Below are 27,214 nucleotides of genomic sequence, written 5' to 3'. Positions count from 1 at the left end.
TGAGGCTAAGTGTAATGCTCCCAGAATGCTCTCTGAGTAGATGCAAATCTTTGCAGAAGCTTGTAAGCAAGAATGATGATTCTATGCTTTCAAAGTAAAATGTTCAGGAAAAAATGCAAGTAGGAAAAAAGTTTCGCTATTATGAAATTTTAGGTGCTTTTTCTTTGAAGCGTCATTAAGTAAAAATGTTTTGATGCATGCTAGTATTTCCAAAAAATATTTCTAATGGAAAATCAGTGTAACCATTTTCAACACGATTATGGGAAGCATGAAAATAAACAAGCACTTGCAAAGCTAACCAATCTGACATTTTTTTTGTGAGTCTTTTGGTTTAGTCAGTGTGCGTCTTGTTTTGACATTGCTTTTCTAACACTTTATTGTTGTGGGAGCTGGCAGACCCTCACCATTGTAACAAACACTGGCAAAAAGAAAAAAAGGTTTTTGGTCTCAAAAAACACACATTGCCACCAGTGGCATAATAAAGGCCCTGCTGCCCCCCTCCAGGATGCATTCTCCGCACAGAACCTGCCCAGAGTAGGTCTGGAGGGAGGGCCCCTCCATGGTCCTTCCAGGGGCCCTCCTCCAGTTTTGTTACGCCACTGATGCCACAGTAGTCCCTGGCACTAAACAAAACTACTTTGTGTGCCAATATGCTCCCTGTGGAAGAGCAGAATGCTATCACTCACAGTAAAGCCAGCCAATAGATAGAGAAACAAAAGTTTGATGAAAACAAAATGTCTTTGTTAATGCCAGACATAATTAGTGACCCAATTCTTTAAAAACAAAAGTCGCAAAAGTGCACCCATGGTATAGGTCTTTGAATTGGTGGCTTTCATGAATTCACAAGAACTTACAGAAGTAGACCAGGAAATCTTACTCCTAGAAAATACTTGTGAACTGTATTTTATCATGAGTCAATATGCATGTGTATATTTACTCATGTGAAAATCGATTGAGCGTTTACAAATTCACATTCCCTCCAACCACTTTTTTCCCCAACCCTGTAAGAACTTCTACTTTTGCTATTGTCAGGAGTAAATTTCCAACCTTTCTCATTATGAGAAATTATTAGAGAAGAGCTGGTGAAAATCCATAAAACATGCAAGTTAGTAGGTTTGAAGACTCAAAGGCATTCCAACCCAGAACTATTGCTTACTGCTTCCTCCAGCCCCAGTATGTAGATCTGTGGAAGGTGGCAAAGTAAGGAAATTGCTATAGTAGGTATTGAAACTGAAAGTATTCAAGCCCAATTATAGTAGTAGCCCTGGCATAATCAGTAAGCCTATTATCAGAGCTCTTACATAATGAGACTGCTGCCAAAATTTGTCACCGCATTACATGGCACCAATGGGACAAGTAGATTTTTTTTTTTTTTTTTTTTTTTTTTTTTACAGGACAAGTAGATTTAAGAAGCAACCAGTCCCATGGACAAGTAGATTTGTTATTAAATTTCACACCCCCGAGGGCACATCCTGAAATTACGTACCTCAATGGGCTCTCGTGTGTGAAAATGGAGTAAAAGGAGGAGCGAAGTGAAATAAAACAATTGCCTAGTATCACATATTCTGGTCAAGTGGGGAAGCCGGGATTGATCCCAGATTTTCTGGTTTCACAATGTGACATTCAGCCATTAGATAGTTATGTCGTTCCCTCTCACGTTTTACATCTTAAGGTAATGCTTTGTCTTTAATTCTTCAAGCATGAGGTTAGGTTGCGGGTGGTTGACAGAAGCTACAAGGCTCAGCTTGTTTTGGGCCAGAGTTCAAGAAAATCTTGAGCTGCTCAGCCAGGCGCTTGGCTCACCCACCTCTATCAAATATTGTCTATTAAGTGGTCAAAGACATAAGGAGAATATGCTTTGACTATCATCAAACAACAGTGAAGGACACCTTGTTTCAAAATTCATACCTTTCTCACTACACAATATTTTAGTGAGTGGACTATAAGAGTGGGTGTTCTCTAACCCTTGGATAAAAATCAAATGATTGTTTGGTTACATTCCTGTTTCTCCTCACATACTCACTACCAGTGTTTGGTTTGATTAAAGATTTTCCTATCTGCACTAGAAAACAAGCATTTACAATGCAATGAGGCTCACATATTTCGAACAAGTTAATTGTCATCCTTTGACAACAGTGCCCACAAGCAATAACAAAACAAAACAACAACAAAAACGAGTGGAAACTGAGAAAAGATGACTTAACAAAAACAAATAAAAGTAGCTTTAAAAAATAAAAAAAACTTTGACATTTTGTTTGTCCTGCTGGGCATGTTTTTTGCCAGTCACAAGCCTTCTGTTTGTGGGGCACTGAAAGTTAGAACAAAATAGTATCTCAATCACATCGGGAGCAGCAGAGGGGCACTAATTAAGTTGAAATCAATTAGTGATTGATCCCTGCTCCACGCCGAGGAACAAAAATGACGGCAGACATGTCTTGACGAATTAGGAGGCAGTGAAGACGAGTGCCACACAAACCAACACATGATGAGCGACAGGCCCTTTACTGATCACAACAGCGTCTCGCATACAAGACGCATGCACTCGTAGAGTAGTCCCTAATAAGGAGCAAAGAAATAGGTTGTGAAAGTGATTACATAAGAGTGCACAGTATGTCATAATGGGCAACTGGGATTAATTTAAGGAAACACATGTCTTCTGGTTCCATAGTGGCCATCTTGCTCACTGCACACAAACAGAAACATTTTAAGTGGTTCTGATGGTGAGATTTAGGGACTACTCTCACCAAAAGACATCCTACTGTGCTGGAGGACCTGCTCAGACTTTAAACGGTGTTCACAGCCAGCATATTTTGTCAAAGTGGTAAATCCAGGATTTAAAGTCAACTCTCCTACTGCCATAGCTGAAACGTTTCCACTATCCCAAGTGTAGCATTGAAGGTTTCAGGATTTGTGTCTGCCCACCTCAGTGAATTGCACACCCTTTTGAAGGGGCCTTATTTTGGGATTTTTACAGCACTTGGTACCTTAACTGTGAGCCTATTTTCAAGCACTTCTAATGTTTACAGAGAAGTAAAGGCATAAACAGATTGTGAGACATAAGATTCGATTTCATTCCAATTCAAATAATCAAGTTACTTCCTTTGTACACTTGACATACCCAAGGCAGCAATAGCAAGCAGAGGTTTTCCCTGAGGGTGGTGGCCCAGCTACAAAGTAACACATCACTGTTAAATGTAGAACCCTTCTGGTGACTAGGCACTTGTAAGGAAATGCCTCCTTGGCATGGTTGCCCCCTGACTTTTTGCCTTTGCTGATGCTATGTTTACAATTGAAAGTGTGCTGAGGCCTGCTAACCAGGCCCCAGCACCAGTGTTCTTTCCCTAACCTGTACTTTTGTATCCACAATTGGCAGACCCTGGCATCCAGATAAGTCCCTTGTAACTGGTACTTCTGGTACCAAGGGCCCTGATGCCAAGGAAGGTCTCTAAGGGCTGCAGCATGTCTTATGCCACCCTGGAGACCTCTCACTCAGCACAGACACACTGCTTGCCAGCTTGTGTGTGCTAGTGAGGACAAAACGAGTAAGTCGACATGGCACTCCCCTCAGGGTGCCATGCCAGCCTCTCACTGCCTATGCAGTATAGGTAAGACACCCCTCTAGCAGGCCTTACAGCCCTAAGGCAGGGTGCACTATACCATAGGTGAGGGTACCAGTGCATGAGCATGGTACCCCTACAGTGTCTAAACAAAACCTTAGACATTGTAAGTGCAGGGTAGCCATAAGAGTATATGGTCTGGGAGTCTGTCAAACACGAACTCCACAGCACCATAATGGCTACACTGAAAACTGGGAAGTTTGGTATCAAACTTCTCAGCACAATAAATGCACACTGATGCCAGTGTACATTTTATTGCAAAATACACCCCAGAGGGCACCTTAGAGGTGCCCCCTGAAACTTAACCGACTGTCTGTGTAGGCTGACTAGTTCCAGCAGCCTGCCACACCAGAGACATGTTGCTGGCCCCATGGGGAGAGTGCCTTTGTCACTCTGAGGCCAGTAACAAAGCCTGCACTGGGTGGAGATGCTAACACCTCCCCCAGGCAGGAGCTGTGACACCTGGCGGTGAGCCTCAAAGGCTCACCCCTTTGTCACAGCCCAGCAGGGCACTCCAGCTTAGTGGAGTTGCCCGCCCCCTCCGGCCACGGCCCCCACTTTTGGCGGCAAGGCTGGAGGGAACAAAGAAAGCAACAAGGAGGAGTCACTGGCCAGTCAGGACAGCCCCTAAGGTGTCCTGAGCTGAGGTGACTCTAACTTTTAGAAATCCTCCATCTTGCAGATGGAGGATTCCCCCAATAGGATTAGGGATGTGACCCCCTCCCCTTGGGAGGAGGCACAAAGAGGGTGTACCCACCCTCAGGGCTAGTAGCCATTGGCTACTAACCCCCCAGACCTAAACACGCCCTTAAATTTAGTATTTAAGGGCTACCCTGAACCCTAGAAAATTAGATTCCTGCAACTACAAGAAGAAGGACTGCCTAGCTGAAAACCCCTGCAGAGGAAGACCAGAAGACGACAACTGCCTTGGCTCCAGAAACTCACCGGCCTGTCTCCTGCCTTCCAAAGATCCTGCTCCAGCGACGCCTTCCAAAGGGACCAGCGACCTCGACATCCTCTGAGGACTGCCCCTGCTTCGAAAAGACAAGAAACTCCCGAGGACAGCGGACCTGCTCCAAGAAAGGCTGCAACTTTGTTTCCAGCAGCCTTGAAAGAACCCTGCAAGCTCCCCGCAAGAAGCGTGAGACTTGCAACACTGCACCCGGCGACCCCGACTCGGCTGGTGGAGATCCAACACCTCAGGAGGGACCCCAGGACTACTCTGATACTGGGAGTACAAAAACCTGTCCCCCCTGAGCCCCCACAGCGCCGCCTGCAGAGGGAATCCCGAGGCTTCCCCTGACCGCGACTCCTTGAATCCAAAACCCGACGCCTGGGAGAGACCCTGCACCCGCAGCCCCCAGGACCTGAAGGACCGGACTTTCACTGGAGAAGTGACCCCCAGGAGTCCCTCTCCCTTGCCCAAGTGGAGGTTTCCCCGAGGAACCCCCCCCTTGCCTGCCTGCAGCGCTGAAGAGATCCCTAGATCTCCCATAGACTAACACTACAAACCCGACGCTTGTTCTAACACTGCACCCGGCTGCCCCCGCGCCGCTGAGGGTGAAATTCCTGTGTGGGCTTGTGTCCCCCCCGGTGCCCTACAAAACCCCCCTGGTCTGCCCTCCGAAGACGCGGGTACTTACCTGCTGGCAGACTGGAACCGGGGCACCCCCTTCTCCATTGAAGCCTATGTGTTTTGGGCACCACTTTGAACTCTGCACCTGACCGGCCCTGAGCTGCTGGTGTGGTAACTTTGGGGTTGCTCTGAACCCCCAACGGTGGGCTACTTTGGACCAAGAACTAAGCCCTGTAAGTGTCCTACTTACCTGGTTAACCTAACAAATACTTACCTCCCCTAGGAACTGTGAAAATTGCACTAAGTGTCCACTTTTAAAACAGCTATTTGTCAATAACTTGAAAAGTATACATGCAATTTTTATGATTTAAAGTTCCTAAAGTACTTACCTGCAATACCTTTCGAATGAGATATTACATGTAGAATTTGAACCTGTGGTTCTTAAAATAAACTAAGAAAAGATATTTTTCTATACAAAAACCTATTGGCTGGATTTGTCTCTGAGTGTGTGTACCTCATTTATTGTCTATGTGTATGTACAACAAATGCTTAACACTACTCTTTGGATAAGCCTACTGCTCGACCACACTACCACAAAATAGAGCATTAGTATTATCTCTTTTTACCACTATTTTACCTCTAAGGGGAACCCTTGGACTCTGTGCATGCTATTCCTTACTTTGAAATAGCACATACAGAGCCAACTTCCTACAGCACTTAATTTGGAATGCTGTATGGAACAAAACTTTCAAAATAATTCTGTGATTCCCTGTCGATACCATGCACATGCTTTGCTTCCACGGTGCCCAGCTTACTTCCACTCGCCTCCAACCCTGCTGGCATCAATGTTGGCAAGCAAATAACCATACTTTTAGCCCATGGGAACTCTTTGCACAGTGCATGTAGTCCATCTCAGTATTGGTTTTAGGTATACCAGCGGCTCCCAAAAATAAAGGTGATAGCCTGGGGCATCTCTAGGTATTTTTAGCTGTCTAGACCCATCACTGTCCAGTGGAATGTTATCTAAGAACATTTTTTTGCGAGGTTGAGTCCGCCCTAGTGGTATCATCCAACCAGGGTGGGGAGAGACTGCCCATGATGAAGACAGTGGGACATACCAGGGATATCAAAACCGGAGGACATTTGGGGCGACCGGAGACTTTACGTTTCCAAGAGTTAGAACAACAATATGAACTGACAGAATCACAACGATATAGATATCTGCAAGTGAAATATGCTCTGACACGCTATGGGGAAAGACTCCAAGACGTGGCAGAGGAGACTACTGAAACATAGATTATTGGCACACCCACTCCACGGTATGCTGTGTCCCAAATCTATCAAATAATAGTCAACCTTCTTTACTGTTAAAAGAAAAACGGGAAAGGGATGGTGGCATTTTAGCAAACGACGAGTGGTGGGAGGCGTGCCGATATCCAAAAGAGGTGGCCATTAGGGCTGGGCTCTGCTTAGTGCTGTTAAATGTCCTTCACCAAGCATATTTTACGAGGACCAGACTCCATCACATGGAAAAGACAGATACACGAGGATGCAGGCAAACTGGAACACTGTTACAAACCCCGTGGGGAGCCTGCGGCTTCAAAGAGGGTTCCCACGGCTTTACACATACTGGAGTGAAGTGAGTCGCCAACACTTGAGGATGATAAGCGGGACGGACGCTGATGACCCTAGACATTTGGGGCGAGCAGACACGGCTAAAATATACTTTATTATTGTGCAATGTTGCCACAAAGGTAGCGAGAAGGGATATTGTTCAACTGTGGAGCAGCCTGAGAGTTTAAGTCATAGAGCACTGGTTGGTGAGCTTGGACTGGTGTATGCAGGTGGAGAAATATATCTAAATGACAGGGGTGCCAAGGAAATTTGAAGAGGTATGTGGTCCGTTGCTGGAATTCAGAGGCATAGGATGAGAATACTGCAGATGTGGGGAAGGCATAAGGTTGCCTGGAGAGGCCATTGAGGCTGTCCTATGAGATACTGCACTGGGAGACACTCCTCAGGTACACAATAATGGCACTTGAAGGGGTGGGGAAAGGGTGGAGGGGGTTTCAGTGCCTCATTAAATATGTACTGATGAGAATGTGCCTACGTTGTGTATTGGAAATGTGTCAAACTGTTGATTATTATCAACATTGCTCGGTTTGCAACAGATATTGACCAGAGTGTAGTGATGGTAGAAGATCATGCTGGGGAGGATAATGGCAGAGGAATGGGAGGGGAGGTTCATGGCAGAGGACGGGTTGATGACATAACTGTGATGGCAAAGAAAGGTGATAATGTGAGGGGGAGAGCAGAGGAGGAGAATATTGGAGAAGGGCGGTGGCAGAACAGGTTAATGGCAGGAAACAGTGAGGTTTTAGGGGATTTAAACTATGATAAACCAAGAAATATTAGTAATCTAAAACAATTAAAAGTTACAGCAAGAAATACTACTTTGTGCCACTACATTTCCTATTTGACACTGCAAACTCACAGAAGGATGTTAGGTCTTTCCGGGAAGGGACAAACAAGATGGAAAAAGATAGAAATGGAAAGTCACTGAACAAGAAGCATGCACATAAGTGAACAATAAAGCCAAACAATGGAAAGAAATGGGCAGGCTGTAAAACAGTGGTCTCCAACTTTTTCTTTTCTATGACAGGAGCTAATTTTGGTCAATGAATATTACCCTGTGCTACTCATGAATATTATCTACTCTTGCTCCTTCTGCCATTCATTCATGGCAGAGTGTTAATTTACACACTGTGATTGACGGAATGCGTTTTACACAATCTCTATTCAACGTTGATGCTCTGCGAGGGAAAGCATGTGGTCATGTTGCAGACCATCCGACTGCAGCAGACTGTCAGTGTGGAGACCTAACATTGGTGTTTTTGGCTGGGACTTCAAAGGCCTAAATATGTGACTCACTATCTCCTTTATTGTGCCCAGATCCTCATTTTGACCTAATACGATGGGCTTTCATGAGCATACTTACAAGGAACTAGCGAGCTACTGGTTGGAGACCCCCTGCTGTAAAACAACTGTAGGTTCTTGGAAATCCCACAATATTTTATTTCCAACCAGACAGCTTGCAATGCCTAGTATGTGGGACCTAGAAAATGGTTATCGATAATGGTAAACTGCATCAGAAAACTATTCCCACAGAACGGTGATGCATAGCCGTGCATGAGTCACCTCATAGGTGAAGATAAGCATCCAGAAGCTACAGCGGCCATAGAGCTAAAAGCTCTATATAGGCAAGAAATGCATTTATGTTTTCTCTGTTACAAAAAAAAAAAAAAGAAGAAGAAGGTTATTCAAGACAACCTTAAATTGTTATTAACACTGTAATCGCAATGATTTTGTGTGATTCTTTGTGGTTTTAATAACACAGGCGTTTTACTTTCAGTTGGCCCAATTATAGATATCACAAACTGCAAAGACAGTTAATAGGGGGCAGGACGAAGTTACTGCTAAACGTAGGTTGGCAGCTACTGACAAGGATAACAGAAACACTAAAAGTGAGACAGAGAAAACAGGCCAACAATACATATGGAACTGGGACTCAAAAAGTACATTTTAAAACAACCGGCCTTCGAGAACTGTTCCCCTGGCAGGCAGGTAAAGTGAAAACCCATGAAAGAAACCAGTTAAGAGTTTGATTCAGAATATACAAACTGTACTGCACACTTGGAGGCTGTAGTCCCTCCTGCGGACCTATGTGTTGTCACAGTACAGAGTACACATTCAAGAAGCACGATAAATAGAGAGGATTACAAGTGAAATGAGGAAGCAACAAGCTTCTATTACTGTAATTTTATTTTTTTTCTACTTTTATAGAGCGGAAAGAGGAAGCAATACAGCTACCTTTGAACAGGAAGGTTTTTAGTTTTCTTTTTAACATAGAAGCAATTGATCTGAAAGATAGATGAAGCGAGTTCCAGGCTTTAGTCAGGTTGGTATGGAAAACAGTATACTAACTGGTGGATGAAATCCTCCTTCTTAACCAGTCATCAGCATTTGACTCCACTGAGAACCAACCTATTACCCAAAAAGCTAAGTGTAACTGTAAACCAGATCATTGATCTCAAATGGTTGAAGATCCACATGAATAAAGAGTCCAAATGATGTTCCTTCCTTTCCATAAACCACTGGTTTAAATAACTCAATAGTTGTTTCTCAAATCACTCCAACCAAATGTTTACCAAGTGACTAAAAATGCATTCTGTACCATGCAAATCCTCTGTTCCTCACCTAAGAACATCTCACATTGCTCCAGACTCTAAGGCTCTAGTCTTGCCAAGACTCAACCACATCAACATGCTCTAAATTGGACTATCAAAACACCTAATTGAAAACTGCAACAGGTCCAGAATGATGTTGCAAGACAAATGTTAAACTCAAGCAACTTGGGCTACATCATCTCTGCCCTCAAGGATCCCAGTGGCTAGATAATATTCCTTTAAAGCTCTTTTCATTGCCCACTGAACTATCCAGTAGGCAGGACTCACTATTTACAATCATATGCAGGCTCTACTTCTACATCAGAACAAGAATGGTTATATCTTTGCCAATTCTACCTATTTAAAAAAACCTAACTGGGCAAGCAACCCTTCTCTGTACAGACATGCAAACTATGGAGCATGTCCATCAAGAACATAAGGACAATCACCAAATACCTGAAATTTAAAAGACCTATAAAGATCTCTCCATTTCCTAAAACAAAGCACCAACTGGACAGAATCCACAACAGATACAGCTTTCTGTGTGCAGGTGTTGATCTCATCTCTCATTTCCTTCGTTATATTCCTCATATAACATGTTATAACAGGGTTTGTTGCAACATGATTGGAGCACATTTATGTGACTCTAGTAGTAATTTTCATGATACACTGTAGCACCGAAGCATACCAGATGCAGCAAAGCTTGGAGTTATTCCTTATTTGTTCACCAGGGAAGCATTTTCCACCATACAAGTGATATAGAGAAGGAAGGGCAGTAAAATCAAATACAGCAAAATACAAAATCAATAATGATTCATTATCATTTTAGTCTCTGAGCTAGAAAACATTTGGGAAGGAATATGCAGAGTGAGCACCACTGAGCCTGGAACTTTTAAATAGTGGGAGGGAGAAGAGTCTCTTTTCTGACAGCTGATGTCACTCATAAGAACTAAGGAGTGGAGAGAAGTGTGACTCATATCTGGCACATTGAGGGTGCATATAGTAAAAGGTGGTCTCACTTACTTAAATGGCTAAGTTATATGACAAAAATCAACAGGTGTTACACTGATCTTTTAATGCAGAATCTGCGGTCCAGAATGCAGCAGCGATACCCGTCCTAGACCTTCACAGAAAAGAAAAAAAACATACCATCTGGCTGCCGGTGCACAAGCGGTGCAAATTCAAAGTTCTCACCATCGCCTACAAAGCCCTCCACAACATCGGACCCAAGCTAATCAAAGACAGACTCTCCTTCCACCAGCCAACCAGGGAGCTCCGCTCGAGAACGCTCACCCTCGCTCATGTCCAGAGAATCCAACGCAGCCGCTGTGAAGGGCTATCGTTCACCTACATAGCCGCCAAGAACTGGAACAACCTGCCCACATTCGCACCGTGCACACCCTCCTTGAATTCAGATAAAAACTCAAGACATGGCTTTCCAAGGAGTAGGCCAGACATGCAGCAACCACCTTAGGCGCCAGAATACAGCCTGGGGTGATAAACCACGATTTACAAATATGATTGATTGATTTACTGACAGTAAATGTCCAATAAATGCCCAAAAACATTTCCACTAACTTGCAGCTTTACTGATAAAATAATATAGTGTATTAACAATAATCTGTGAAAAATTGGGTTTAAGAAAACATATTTATCCTTTGCACATCACCAAAAAGAGTTCCGATTTGTTTTCACTCAATTCAAATATTTTGTTCATCACACAGAAGCACAAAAAATGGGCTTTCACAACTACTGAAACATATTTAGAAATATTTGTACAGCTGACTTAGTTACGTAAATGTGAAACCTGACACTTTGCAGACTTTCATTTCACATTCTTTCTACAGCAGGTCAGACAGTTCACCTTACAAAGTCCTGGAACTCTGAAGGCAGAAGGAAATTAATTATTAGGAGACAAACTGACTTTTGACCTCTGTCCCTAAACACAGAGTAAATGTGATAAGGTCAAGATTTAAAGTATTTTTTGCTCCTTCGCTTTCTGGCTGAACAGAACATCTGTTTTTTGTCAATTCGCCAAAAGGGACAAATAGGTCCTTAAAATAGCTCGACCTGATAAAGCATGACTTGGCACAGCGAGGGGAAAAGTATAATTTTTTGAGGCCTGTAAGTTCACAAATGCTGATGAGAACCAACAGCTAGGCCTCTTCAACTCTAACACAAAAACTGCATTTACCTAGTGTGAAGAATGCTCTGCAGGTTGGAGAAAATGAAGTGCACAAATTCAGTTAAAAACGTGCCCACTAGCAACCATGGAACAGGGGGTTAGAGTAACTTGGTTGCAATAATGTAGAATCAATAGACACGCATACTGTCACTGCAACGGTGTGAGTACACTGGTAAGCAAACGCTGCAGTCAAAGAACACCATCAAAAGATAGTTATCACAGCCCTGCAATTCATACTGAACACAGGAATCTTGAAGACCACATTTGTTCTTTCCCACCTGTCGATCAGACGCCTAATGTGGCCTACCCACCATAACACAATCACTTACACTGGGAAACTAAATAGTTTCTAGAATTACACAATCCCCAGGTTCCCTTTTCACTTCTCGGACTTTTTACTGGAGTGCCGCCCTCCTCCAGACGCACCCTACCAATTGACCGCGTTATTCGAGGTCTTGTGGGTGGTATTTAGAGCCATACAGGTCAACACAATGGTCTCCGGAGTATCATTCATCTGCCATGCTGTAAGTAGACATCGTCGCAAGAATGCAAAAACGCGCCCATTTAAACGCATTAACCCAGCAGGAAACAGATTTTCAAGTTCCTATGACGTAAAGACAATTCACAATGTTCCGCACACATAAACGATTTATTGCGATGGGTAGCATTCCTTATACATATTGCCAGATAAGAAAGTACACCAATGGTCCTCTCCCCCGGAAAACCGTTTTGAGGATGTAAACAGTGCTCCGAAGACAAACTCCTTGTCAACAGTGAACCTGCCAGTGTGTGAAAAATGGCACGGCATTTCGGGTTTATGAAATCTGCGGTATAGACATTAGCTGCTTCAATTATTTTTTAAGCACACCTTTGAAAATACGAATATATCGTGGAAGCTGATAGAAACTATTACGAGCATCGTGGCTAGCAGTATGACCCGGCGGTGCAGTGGGGAAAGTAAGTGGCATACACTGTCACCTCACGATAACATAGAACAGTGGGTCCAGCGGCAGCTTACATAGCCACGTTCTTTCGTACCGCGGCCTTGCTTATAGTCAATCTTTTCCGCTGCAGTCCACCCGTAAGTCTCTGCTAAAGGTGTATTATGCTGCCCGCTCAGGAAACCACATGGCCAAAGGGCATTCCTCTCATCATTGCACCATTCCCGTCCTAACATACCTGTCTCCGCCTTCCAATACCACTCAGGACAAACACATCCACTTCACGGAAGGCGACACCACTGCAAATCGAGATGGCGAACGTACGTGGGGGAGGGGGTGACGTAACGCGCATACAGAATGAGTTGATACAGTACGACTAGACACTGAAGACAGACAACGGAACGATCTCTACGTCTGTGAGAAGACTGCTCATTCGCCATATTGGAACTATGCTATGTACTACTCTTTTTCATTTGTTTTTATTTACGTTTACTATTTGATATAGCGCGGGCATTATCCAAAGGTTATATAATGCGTTATAAAGGGATATAAACTGAAGTAACCCGTGGTGTTGCAACTTTTACAGATTGAGAGCATCAAAAGTAAGGTATACTTTGGAGCAGTCATGTTGATTAACAGGAAGTGGATGTGTGTCAGGCACAGGAAGGTGTGCAATTAGATCAAGGTAGATAAGAAAGCCTCAGTTGCATCAATCAGCGTGGAAACTGAGAAGAAGTGTGGAATGGAGAAGATAGAAATAAACTAAAATGTCTTTCACAAAGGGCTTTCAATTCAGATCGTAAGATAGCCTTTCATTTTCTGATCCATATAGGTTTACAGGTAAAGACTTCCAAACTGATCCCAGAAGTATTGCGCCATCAATAGTTCCCTTGGAAAGTTCGGGGGTTCTAAGAAGCAGCACTTTAGCTTTCCGTGATGCATACATGCTTATATATTCGATTTAGACGGGAGACTCCCGATTTATAAACCGAAAATGGCTTTATTTTAGGTGTCTCCTCACAAAAACTACCCCTGCCTTAATACAAGCCAGTTGGGAAAATACATTTCCCTGATTTTTTTTCAAAATCTCCCACTTCCCAGGTTGGCTAGTACAATGATGGTCTAGCCTCACCAGATAATTCATCTTGTCAAACAGGTAATGTGGAATGGATTTGTGTAGGGCGTTGTGTGTGATACATGACGTTTTGTATATAAACCTGGCTGCACTGAGAAGTCAGTGAAGTGGTAACCAGAATTGGTGAAATGTGGTCATCCTTTTTGACTCCAAAGATGAAACGTGCTGCAGAATGTAGCATTGGTTTTAGTGTAGTGAGTTAAAATGATATGATATAAATGTGTAAAGTGCAACAAGGCCCTACGGTGTCAAGGAACTGAAGGTCAATCCTGAAAGTACTGCTGTCCAATGCCCTGGCAAAGAGAAAAGCCAGTTTTTTAATGTCTTTCTAAAAGGAGCATGCAGTTTCATACAGGTTAAATGAAGAGAGAGGGAATTACAGATCTTAGCTTCCGCAACCAATAAAGCTCTGCCTCCCCATCTCTTCCTCCGAACTTTGGGGGTGACAACTAGATCATGGGCTGCCAATTGGAGGAGTCTACAAGGGGAGTACCATTGGCAAATGGTTTTGATTCTCTGGGCTAGCAGTGTACAATGCTTAATGAAAATTACACAAGGATTTTAAATGTGACCCGCTTCTGTATAAGAAGCCAGTGAAGTTCACACAATCTTTTTGAGTTTGAGACTGACATATTTCGAAATATCTAATGTCAGCCTTGCTGCCACATTTTACACCAATTGCAATTTGGATAGAGTTGTCTTGTAAAGGTCCAAATAGACTGCATTGCAATGGTCAATCCTGGATGAGATTAGTGCCAAGGTCACTTGTTTCCGTTCAGGGGAAGGAATAAATAGAAAGATCTTCCGCAAAGTTCTGATGATCCAAAAACATGTCACCATCGTGCAGTTGACCTGAAGATCGAAAGACAGGGTCCTGTCCATGATAACTCTTAGTTTTTTTGCAGAGTTTGAAGGGGTAAGTAATGTTCCCAAACTGTCTGACCATCAATTCTGGTTCCATACAGATGACTAAATCCTACACATCCTCACCTAAGTCTTCTCCCCGTTCATCTTTAGGCAATTCTAGCTCATCCATGAGGTCACTGCCTTCATACAGTTGTTGAAGTTGGCCGCTGTGGCATCCGTGTCTTTAGAGATGGACACAGTGATCTGTGTGTCACCAGCATACAACACAGCCCTAAGCCCAAAGGAGCAAATAAGTCTGGTCAAAGGAGAGATGATAAATCTTGGTAAGACCAGTCAGCAGATCATTTTAGCAGTTGATTCTACATAGCACTCATGATTGGACCAACGTTTTGAGATCTTGTTCTGAATTAAGTGGTGAATTTCCCATAGCAGATGCAATTGAATGAGTGCGTTTCTGACCATGGTGTTGACTTGAGTCTTTTGGCTAGAATGACTCCTATGGTTTTGGCAATATCAACAAATTTTGGTTTGCTGTTAAGGATGTTGAATGAGTCCATCCAAGTTTGAACTTGCAGTGGTGATTCCAAGGAGGATAGGAGCAGAAAATCAGTTTTAGATGGGTTCAGTTTTAAACTATGTAAAGTCATCCAATCTTGAATTGTGTTTAGAGTACTGGCATGGTGTGATTAGTCATTTGGAGAGAAGACCTTTAAGTACAACAAGGTATTACCTGCACATGGATGCTAAAGGGTCCCTTATTTTCTTAGTGAGACTCCAATGGGTTCCATGTAAAGGATGAATAAGGTTGTGGCTAGGATAAATTCTTGCTTAACCCCTTGAGCTAAAGGTCACCGGTTTTGAGAAGCATGCATCATTTTTAGCCTCTCCCACCAGCTAATGAGGCACGATTCAAACCATTTGAGAACCACACTATAAATACCATCCGTTTTGCAAGCGTGCCACGAAGCAAGTACTGACTGACTGTATTTAAAGGTCAGGAAAAATCAGGAGGCAGGATTTGCCTGAACCCAAGATGTAAAATGCATCATTGATTACCTGGAGCAGTGATGCTTCAGTGCTGCAACCTTGATTGAAACCGCATTGGTATATGTCTAGTTCAGTACTTCACAAACGTATTAGAACGACAGCCCAATTTTTAGAATGACAAACCTTTGCAATTTACTTAGCTTTAACAGACATGAGGTAGGGGCGTTATTTTCAATGTAGTGCTAGGCATGCTTTCAAATTGCTGTGAATTGCCAAAATAACATACTCCTTAATTTTTTTGTGTTCCTCACTTTTTTAAACTGTCTGTACTTAACTTTGCTTATTAAGTAGTCCACATCTACATACATCATCAGCATCCATTACATGTTACTACATAATACTGCCACGCAATATGATGTCTCAATTCGCATAGCTTCATTATGACATAAAGTGTATCACTTGCTTTCCAAATAAGGACTCTGATATAATTAAGCACAAAACTGTAGAAAGATAGAGGCATTATTAAGCTTGAATTCACAACCTCAGAGCCACTCCACCGACAGGAAAATGTCAGTTGGGTTCCTCACAACAATTAAATGCACTAATATTACAAAAGGGGAGGGGGGCAAGAAGAAGGACAATACCATGTGATATTGATTCTGAATACTAATAAAACAATATAAAATATTCTTCGATGTGAACATTATAACAAAATACATATATATATATATATATATATATATATATATATATATATATATATATAGTATAAATATATATATATATATATAGTATAAATATATCTATATTTTAGTAAATTTACAACACATCTTCTTCTAATACATTTAATTTTTTTCCTTTGAAAACAAGAATTGAATGACAAGGAAACCCTAAATATTATTACTGGAGAATATAATCTGTGTGCCAAACCGGTGTGTAGTGTTGATGTGACCTGACCTCAAACTCATGTTGATCATTACTAGATGCTGCAAGTTCTTCCAAACAAATTCTTCTTGCCACAGTGCTGTTACATTTGAAAATCCTGTCCATTCTCTAAACCCTATTATCCTCCAGTGTAACAACGCTTGTGTTCAATTTAGTTATTCTCAATGGTTTTGAAAACTTACTGTCACCTCCTCTAGGAGAAACTGGGGTTTTGACCACCACCCACTCTCCCACATTCCATATCCTGTTTTTTGTACTATGTTTGATATCATATATTTTTTTGTAGTTTTCTTGATGATTTTTTCCTTTCCCTGACACTGTCTTGATGAACCCACCTACTTTCACCACTTCCCATTCAACGGGAAACAATTTGATTCCAGGAAGCCTGCCTCTAAGCATTAAATGGAGAGATTACTGTGACAGCATTTGGAGTAGTATGATAGGACCACAATAATTTCTTAATATCAAAATCTGCAGGTACTCTGGACACTTGTGCCAATTGAATACACCCTTTCAACATGCAGTTCACTTTTTCTACCAGTCCATTTGCTTTGGGACAATACAAAGTGGTTTTCAGATGAGCAATGGGCAATTTTTTTTAAAACTCCTTCATTTTCTCCAAAGTGAACTGGACTCCATTAAAAGTTACAATGGATCCCTGTATCCCTTCTGTCATGAAAGCATCAGATAAGAAATCAATCTTGTCTTGTGTGGAAATAGGGTAACAACCTTAACTACTATTTAATGTGAATAATAATCCACTAATACAATGATAAACTTTCCTGATCACATAGACATGTTTAGGGGACCTATTATGTCTAAACCAAGTTTATCCCATGGCTTGGATGGAACACTTATAGGAGATACTGGCGCTTTTCTTACATTTTTCCTTTTGTCACTCATGCAGCATGTAATACATTCCTTGACCTTAGCCTCATCTAAGCTATCCATTCCAGGAAACCAATACATAGCCCTAATCTTTGATTAAGTGATCCTGCGACCCAAGTGACCTTGATGGGCTAATTCCACAATTGTTCCTTTAAATTCTTAGGAGGTACTAGTTTGTCACCTCTCAAAATCATGTCATTGTGTATGTACAATTTGTGTCTGACTTCCCAATATCTATGAATATCATCTTGCAAGCCATTAGGTTTGGGTGGCCATCCCTAAACAATTCAGTCTTTTAGAGCCTAAATAATGATATCATTCGCTGAACATTCCACCCACTCCTCCTTAGTAATCCCAGGAAGAGATACTAATAAAATGGGATCTTCACCACTCAACCCATCCAACTCTCTCCTTTCTAAGGTAACCAAGAAAGACAATCAGCAACTGAGTTTTTGTTACCAGGAAAAAATCCAAAACCAGCCTTGAAACTATAGCCTCCTAGACCCATCATCCATTTGGCTATACATGGGAGTGGTGTGTTCCCTACCTTTGGTAGTAACAAATGTACGTAGGGGCGTGGATTGGGGCGTCAGTCTGGCATTCCCACTCTGAGAGTGCTCCAGACCTCTCCCTAATCCGCCACCACCCTCACCCATATTCAACCTTCCTCCTGATGCAGCGCCTTAAGCGAGAGACGTTAAGTTGATCCTGAAGTGCCAGGTGAGGCCCCTGATCCTGCAGGCCTGGCCTCACCTGACTACAAGATGGTGGAGGCAGCTGATCGCAGGGACCACGCCGGGTGGCGGCTGTTAGAGAGTCACTCTGGCCCGAGGCACCTTGTGGCCCCTGTGGGACCTCAGCCAGGTCGGCTTAGCTGAGTGAGGCCTGCGCTTCGTGGAGGACTATGAGAAACGTGACCGTGCCTCGGAGACGAGAGAGGGAGTGTCGACCCGAGGACCCCAGGAGAGAGACGCTCACTTCGCCTGGTGAGGAGGAGATGGGGGAGCAGGGCCTGAAGTGATGTACCAGCGGTTTCCGAGGTGGGGTGGCGGGCCAAGGCCTATGGAGGGCGGGACATGGCACTGCAGCAGCCTGCCTCCTTCTGTGGGCTCGCCCTCACCTAGAAGTTCACCGGAGTTGGTACTGAGATGTGAGGAGGCTCCCTGCCACCGGCCCGCTCGTGGACTCTGAGCCGGTGAGTTGGGCCTCGAAGGTCCTGAGAGGGACTTGACTGTGAGTGGTGGACGTCCGGTGAGGCGAATCCCTGGAGGGAGGACACATAGAGGACCCGTAGATACAGGTGGGGGCCTGGGTTTGAACTGCCAACAGACCTGGGGGCCCTGAACTCATGAAGTCAGCAGGGGTGCTGGTGAGGCCGTGCAACAGCACAGAATAAGAGAGACTAGGAAGGAGCTGAGCACAAGATTACATTGGGGCATGAGCAGGATTACATGTGTGATCGGAGGGCCCTTGGCAAGTCCACATGTCAGTGTGGGCGCCTTGTCCAGGTGCGAGTGGGGACGTGGACAGCCAGTGGAGATCAATGTGGCCGACGAGCTTACTTCGACCCTCAAGGTGATGCCCACTGAGGGGGAAGAGGGAATGGAGAAAGGGAGCATCAATGAGCTCTGCCTCCCAACAGTGAGAGAGAGAGATTCTGTTTGGACCGTGGGGCCTGGCTTACCCCGTGTCACATATGAATTGAAGACAGCAGGTGTCATGGGTCTGGTCGGTGCTGGGGCCAGAGGGTCTTAGTTGCTGCGGGAGCCCCTGGCTGACGTAATGTTGGGTAGACCGGCAGAGCAATTAATCCTGAGGCTGTGATGGACCTGAGATGAGATAATATAGACAATCAAGGCTGCCCGCATTGACAAATATACTACTCCTGTGGGGGCCCAGGGAGATTACAATATGGAACCCTCTGCACCTGGAGTGTGGGACATGGACAAGATCCTTCAGGCAATCTACACCTCCCAAGCTGCTGTAGAGAATTAGATTGGGAAAATGCAAGTTGACATGGTTTTGCTCCCCCAAGACCTGAAGAAGGCCACAACTCATATAATGGATGCAGAAAACCGTGTATCAGTGGTGGAGAATGAGGTCGCGGAGCTCAAAACCAAAGTTAACTGCCTCCTTACTTGTACCCATGAACTTCAGCAACGTGCAGAGGAAGTGGGAAACTGATCGAGTCACAACAACTTGAGATTCGTTAGCTTTCCCAAAGAGGCTGAGTGGTCACGGGCGGTGGACTTCCTTGAGACCTGGTTAAAGTTGTGGATGCTGCCAGATAAACTGACTCCATGGTTTGCGGTGGAGCGTGAGCACAGGGCCTTATCCTCCAGGCCTCCCTCCTGGGGTGCCTCTCAGAGCCCTCATAACTTGCTTCCTTAACTTCTGAGACCGGGATGGTATCCTGAAAGAAGTTTACCTACAGTCTGACCTCTGTTTTCAAAACACAAAGATTTTGATTTTTCCGGACTACTCTAGGGAGGTGCAAGTACGTTGGTGTAGTGCTTTCCTCTTATCTAGTTTCTAAGCACTAACATAACACAACAGAAATGCACTTCTGAGGTCAAAGAAGGCTTTTATTGTTGTTAATTCTTCCCCAACCCCAATTTTTATGTATGACGAATTAGTAGCTTTCAAGTCCGCGTTAATCAAACAAAATATATCAGTTTGCAATATACACAGCAGGTTATATTTATAAGATATTGAATGCAAAGCAAAACAAATACTTCACCGTGTGGGAACTATCTACAGCTTCATCTTTCTAAGGTCTGCAAGCTGATGACCCCTGTCAGCCGCGAGAAAGAGATTCATCTACCCACACAGGATTGCTGGCAGCTGGCGCCAAGCTCCAGCACGAGGTCCGGCAGATTCGAATCTGACCCTCTGCAGCCTGTTACATTCGTTACAAAGGTGTGCCCCCTCCTCTCAGACCTGGGAAACTGAGTAAGCCTTTTGGAGACTGGCCAGGTCTCCAAGACTACTCCTGTTCCCAAGCTCAAGCGAAGAAAAAACAACACCCATGTACTCTCTCTTATCAGGTCTAGTCTACTGTGAGAAAAACATCTTGGTTCTCTTGTGCAAAAACACAGCTTGGAAAAATACAGCTTGGATTCTCAACTGCAATGTCTAACTCCACGTTAAAGGCAATAGGCAGCTAACCTAAATATCAAATGCAATGTCATGTTAAAGGCAATAGGCAGCTAACCTAAATATCAAATGCAATGTCTAGTGTCATGTCAAAGCCAATAGGCAGCTGAGCTGAATACAAAATGCAATGTATAATATCATGTCAAAGCCAATAGGCAGCTGAGCTGAACACAGAAAGTAATGGCTAATGCCATGTCAAAGCCCATAGGCGGCTCAACTGAACAAAACATACCATGTGCTACTGGTGAACATTGAGCAACTAATATGCGCAGTGGTGAAACACAAAGTCATTGGTCAAAATAAACTCCATTAAATGGCAGTACAGTTGGCAATACTATGAGCCGGTCAAGCAAAAGTTAAGGTCACTCCAACTCACCTACATACTTTTGTTTCCGTCTCTCCTGAAAATGATGCATGCTGGCAAAGCCCATCTCTTTGATAGTCCTGAATCTGCGTGGGAGTGGGTGACGGGAACGCTGTCTACAGAGGAATGCTCACGTGTCCTCTGTCTCGAGTCTCGACTTTGGACATGGCACATGCAAGGGGCTTACAGGTGGGGAAGCCTGGGTGTCCGAATCGATCTCCCACCAGGTCCCACCGGCGGCGGGGGGGTGCTGGACCTGCCTTCCGTTAACTGAGTTCTGGCTTCTCGGTGCCGCTGCTCATGCAGCCCACAAATCATTCCCCGGCCCTGGGAGGGGGGGGATGGCAGGGCAGCAGAAGGAGGAGGAGAGACTGAGCCAGACACCACTGGTGTAGTTTAAGCTGCACCAGGACAGCCATTCCGTGTATATCAGCTGAATTGACAGTACCTTAATCCTGCCACTTGGAGGGGTCCACGACTCCATGTTACATGTGTCCTCAGTTGCTTGTTGGGGTATTGAAGATTGAACGACAGATGCTTCTTCTGGTTGTGGGGGTAGTATGGAGTGGGGAATATTGTATGGGTATGGGTTGTGTTTGAATGCATATATGCTTTAGTGTAGTCGTTGATATTTTGCTTTCCATGTCACACAGGTCACACCAATTATCCACACCCGATGGTGTCCCGCCAAGCCCAGGCACAGACAATGCACACGCTAAAATTGCCCTGGGGGTCCCTAGGTGGGTTCTGGAGCCGACTAACTACGCTGACTTGCTCTTCTCATGGCCACATATAAGGTAGTATCCTGGAATGTAAAGGCTTGTTGGATATGATCAAGCGAACGGCAGTGCTCCAACATATGCAAAAGCTTTACCGCTCCATTCTGTTTCTGAAAGAGAAACACTTGATGGGCATATCTTGTCCCTTCCTGGCCCTATACGGGTTCGATCAGGTCTACCATGCGGGTTTCATGCGTGGCTCCTGTGGGGTTGCAATACTTCTACATCAGGGTTTCCCTTCGTGGTACATCAAAGATGGCTATACCCACAGGGCAGGTATGTCACTCTGACAGGCATGATGGGAGGTGCACCCTTTGAACTTGGTATGTGTATATGCACCTCCCACGGTGCTCGACCCCTTCCTTGAGGAGCTTCTAGTGCTGGTCGCTCAGATGCCTCTTGGCCTCATTGTCATCGGGGGTGATATAAATGTGGTTTTAGATGCCAACATAGATATTACGGTACAGCTTTGGATGTTCGATGTCGTAGGTCCACTTCCTTACATAAGTGGATATCTAACCTGGACCTCTGTGAGGTGTGGCAGACTTGGAACCCTGCTTCAGGCAATATACTCATACTTCTGTGGCACATCACACGCATGCCCGCATTGACATCATCTTCATGCCAGCCTCTGACCTCTCCTCTGTCACAAAAGTCAAAATACTTGCCTGGGGCATAACAGACCATGCCCCTGTTCTCCTGACCGTTGGCTCTACTGCCCCGACAGAGTGTCCCACGTAGCGCTTTAATGCCTGGCTCCTACAAAGTGTGGAATATGTTAAGAAGATACATACGGAGATCGAACAATACTTTGAGATTAATGAGGGACCAGTGTGAACAGAGGCACTTCTGTGGGTGGCCGGGAAAGTCACATTTCGTGGTCACGCCAAAGCTCTCCTCCGGAAACAGGAGACAACCAACCAAGCCCACATTGCCCGTTTAGAGACCTTCGCACTTCAGTTGGAGAGGCTCGTGGTCCAGGGAGGAGATGGAATGTGCCCTAAACCTCGTGCAGGAGGAAATTCAGGCCCAAACACTGTGGCAAAATGTGGCATGCATCGCAGGTGAGGGTCTATGGCTAGGGTGATAAAAACAGCAAGTTGCAGTGCTGGCTGGCTACCAAGCACTTAGCAGGAAGGCTGGTTGATGAGACAGTAGCGCCACATGCCACTTCTGCTGGCATAGCGGCCTCAGTTGCATGATACTATGCCACGCTGTATAATGCAGCCCCTAGGCCCTTGGTGGAGCGTGAAGAGCCACTTTTAAACAAATTATCTCTTCCCAGTCTACCAGAACAGGAAAGCTGGGCAATGGATCAGCCCATTTCATTAAAGGAAATAGGAGACGCCATTTCAGTGTTAAAAACTAGGAAAACCCCAGGCCCAGATGGGTATCCTACCGAGTTCTACTCTAAGTTCAGAGATCTCCTAGCTCCGCAGCTGTATGGCTTCTATGAGGAGGTGTTGGAAGTCAGCGCCTTTCCGGACAGCCTGACCAGGATACAGTAGTGGTCCTGACAGAAACACAGCTCCCATCATTATCATGTGTGGATTATATGCAGATATCTCTGGTAAACAGGGAACTAAAAATATATGCCACTGTCTTGGCGAACCGCCTGCGGAGGGTTCTGGGGCATTTGATCCTACCTGACCAGTGCAGCTTCATGCCGACTCGCAGTACTAGGCAGTGTATTAGGCGCTTGTATGTTACACTAACGCACAGGCATGTCCCTCCTGCATCTCTGGCCCTGGTGTTGATAGACTTCGAGAAGGCGTTTGATACCGTGGACTGGGGATATCTGAGATTTGGTGACAAATTCCAGCGTATAGGGCCTCTAATCTAGCAATACCCGACAGCTGGGGGGCTGGTTAATGGGACAGTGTCGGCGGCCTTTCCTATTTGCAGGGGAACAAGGCAGGGATATCCACTATCCCCTCTTCTCTTTGCCTTGACCAGCGATCCGTTGCTGACAGGCTGGTGTTGGCCTCAGGGTGAGGAGGATCATATCACCTTATTTACGGATGATATGCTGCTATACTTACCAAATCTGGCAGAGAGTGCGTCTACTGCATCTTTTCGAAGAGGCATCTGGACTCCATATAAACCATAAAAAATCCCTATTAGTCCCTCTGACTGGGACTCAGGACGTAATTGATTGGCAATCCGACCTACCCATATGGCAGCTTAGCTTCACCTACCTGGGAATTAAAATTGGGCTTGAACCATCCATTATATGGGCCCTTAACATCACTCCGCTCGTCCGCAAAGTCAAGTGGGACTTGAAGAAGCAGCACTCGCTGCCCCTTAATGTCCTAGGGGGCCTTGGCTTGTTTAAGATGCTGGTACTGCCACGATTTCTTTATCTCCTTCAAAACCTTCCAATACAACTACTGTTTCATTGGTTCATGGAGATGGGTGCAATGGTTAATGCCTTTCTGTGGCAGAATGGGAAGTGACGTCTCAGTTTGTCCACATGTGGACGAAGCACATACGAGAGAGGGTTGGGCATGTCCAATCTACAGTACTCTTATTTAGCGTCCCAGGCTCTTGTGATTAATGAATGGCTCACGGGGGTTGGGCTGAACCAGCCTATTGGTTAGAATTTAAAACACTGGTTTTCTCCCACGTAATGGATCTTATGTATGGCAACCCGGTCTCGCAGAACATGATGGAGGTAACCAGGGTGGTGATCACTGGTTGCCGGCGGCACAGCGGTACACTGGGTGGTAGACAAATCTAACTTAACAGACTCCACTGTGGCGGGGGACCTGGTTGGGGGAGGTGAGTGTCCTGGAGCGCTTCTCACGATGGGATACTATAGGCATCACTGTGCTTGGCGATGTGTGGTCTGGCAACCACATGCAGTCCTTCCAGAAGCTTCAGCAGGGATACACATTGTCTAACACACAGTTCCATAAATTCCTATAATAAAGGCATGCACTGAGATCGCACATACCCGAGGCTACTCACATACCCAAATTTAGTCTTATGGAGGCAAAGGTTGTGATGGGGGCACTGGGAAAGGGGGAGAGTCTTGCAAATATATCATTTGATCACGCTAAATGCCTCTGACACCCTCCAGCCCCTGAGGTCCCGGTGGGAGAGTTGGGTGGGACCAATGGATGAGGTGGATTGGTAGGACGCTCTAATGGCTCCTCGGGTGATTGTGATCTCGGCCAGACTGCGATTAGTACAGCTGTATTATCTGCATTGCACATACCTAACTCCAACTAGAATGCATCAAGCTGGTCTCCGGTCCACACCCCAGTGTGGGCGCTGCTCCTGCTCTCCAGCAGACTTCTTCCATATGGTGTGGTCCTGCCCGCTCATTGCACAATTTTGGAAGCTGGTTTTGGCGGAGCTCTACACAGTTGTGGGGCAGACTTTGGAATTGTCTATATTGATGGTACTTTCAGGGGTGATGGTGGGTTCCCAGGCAGATAGACTTTTGCTGGGCACCGCTCTTCTGGTCGCCAAACGGGACATAGCAAGACAGTAGATGGCGAGTAGTCCCCCAGTGCTCTTGAGGTGGCGGCGGTGGGTGGACCGTTGCGCCCAAATGGAGAGACCTGTGTACAATGCCCACAGTGACATACTGGAATCTGGTCCAAATGGACAGGCGACTCTCGGATAGAAGAAATGGAAATCTAATATTTTGCTTTAAACATGTAATGTTGACATGATTGTAATGTTTTTTTTAATGTGAAGAGAGAATTACTGGGTGATCAGAGAACAAAATTATATGTTTTATTCTACCAGACCTGTTTTGTGGTAAACTTTGCTCTAAATAAAATACAAATTTGGTTATCAAAAAAAATTAATGTAAGGGGTTTGTGGTCTGTCCTCAGTGTCAATGAAAAACCTCACAGGAAAAACTTGAAATGGGAAATGGCTCAATAGCAAGCCAATGCTTTTTTTCTGTAGTGGAATAGTTTACTACCAGGCCTAGAAAAATCATATTTTTTTTACTAGACCTGCAGGTAGAGTAACTTGAATGTTCTACTCGACCGAACTGTAATGTGCTTGACCTGGAAACGGGTCTGAAATTGTGTGATCCTAGGCAAATATTGTATTTTACAGTCGCCTTTTTCTTCATTCTCACATACGAGTGCACCTTAAAATATGTGAGTCCAGCATTTCTGCTATGAAAAATATCCTAATTTGTTTGATTAAATACGCTAAACGTTTGCTCCATGTATAATATATGTAGCCCACACATAGGGTACACATGATCCACGCATGACTTGCCTCTTAGTTTACTAGAAGCTTTGCCATCAGGGCAGGAATGTTTCTCAGTTTATGTTTAAACACTCACTTTTAATAACTATATTACTAAAGCATGATGTGGTAGCGCACTGTCAATTACAGACAGTAAATTTCAAAGAGATGTCCAAAAATCTTCCCACTAACTTGCGGCTTTACTGATAAAACCATATAGGCCCTCATTCCAACCCTGGCGGTAAATCCTGCTTACTGCCGTGCAGAAGACCGCCAACTTACCGCTGCGGCTGCGGAATTCTGCTACAGGTATTACGACCCACAGCTCGGAATCCGCCACAATACAGACACCCACACAAGTCCGCCACACCAAAGGTCAGTGATAAACTGGCAATAACAAAACTGACACCGTCACGCCAACAAGAATACGCGCACACTATCACAACCCACGAATTAACGCGGCAGTCTTTCAACCGCAGTAAACCATTAGGGGTACACACTGCTGCGCTCAAAATACACACATACTTACAAAACACAACCACATTGGACAATTCAAATTACACACACCTGATACACATACACACACCACTCCCACACACCCAATCCAATATAAAACACACACCCACATTACCCACAAACCCTTACTACCAGAAATTTGAAAGCAGGACAGAGAGGGACACTACCAAAAACAACACCAGCATCCACAGACACACAACACTATCACTTACACAACATCCACGCACCTCAAACAACACACACTAACACATCCCCTCACACATCACAACAGACAACACCTCACACATCACCCACACCACATCATGGCACCTCAAAGACACCCCAGGTTCTCTGAGGAGGAGCTCAGGGTCATGGTGGAGGAAATCATCCAGGTAGAGCCACAGCTATTCGGATCACAGGTGAGGCAGACATCCATTGCAAGAAAGATGGAGCTATGGCGAAGAATTGTCGACAGGGTAAACGCAGTGGGACAGCATCCAAGAACACAGGATGACATCAGGAAGAGGTGGAACGACCTACGGGAGAAAGTGCGTTCCGTGGTCTCAAGACACCAGATTTCTGTACAGAGGACTGGCGGTGGACCCCCACCTCCTCCCTCACAACTAACAACATGGGAAGAGCAAGTCTTGGCAATACTGCATCCTGAGGGCCTCGCAGGAGTAGCAGGAGGACTGGACTCTGGTAAGGCAAATCTTTACTACCTTATCCCTCCCACCCCACCTGCATGCCATCACAAACTCCCATCCTTACCCTCACACTCATCCCCCCAACAACCCACACATCCCAAAACCAAGCCCTGCATGTAACACCAATG

The 27,214-nt window shown here is 44.8% G+C and overlaps 1 protein-coding gene across 6 annotated transcripts in view; it reads right to left on the bottom strand.

Annotated features, from left to right (window-relative positions):
* Positions 1-12,886, bottom strand: part of DDX42 (DEAD-box helicase 42) — a 516,281-nt gene extending 503,395 nt beyond the window's left edge. For all 6 annotated transcript variants that reach the window (XM_069238031.1, XM_069238033.1, XM_069238036.1 and 3 more), the window contains exon 1: positions 12,784-12,886. The gene's annotated coding sequence lies outside the window, so the exon portion shown is untranslated. The remainder of the gene's footprint in view (positions 1-12,783) is intronic.
* Between the last annotated feature and the right edge of the window lie 14,328 nt (positions 12,887-27,214).

Source organism: Pleurodeles waltl, chromosome 6 (assembly GCF_031143425.1).
Source record: "Pleurodeles waltl isolate 20211129_DDA chromosome 6, aPleWal1.hap1.20221129, whole genome shotgun sequence".
NCBI lineage: Eukaryota > Metazoa > Chordata > Amphibia > Caudata > Salamandridae > Pleurodeles > Pleurodeles waltl.
This window is presented reverse-complemented; position numbering and strand designations above follow the sequence as displayed.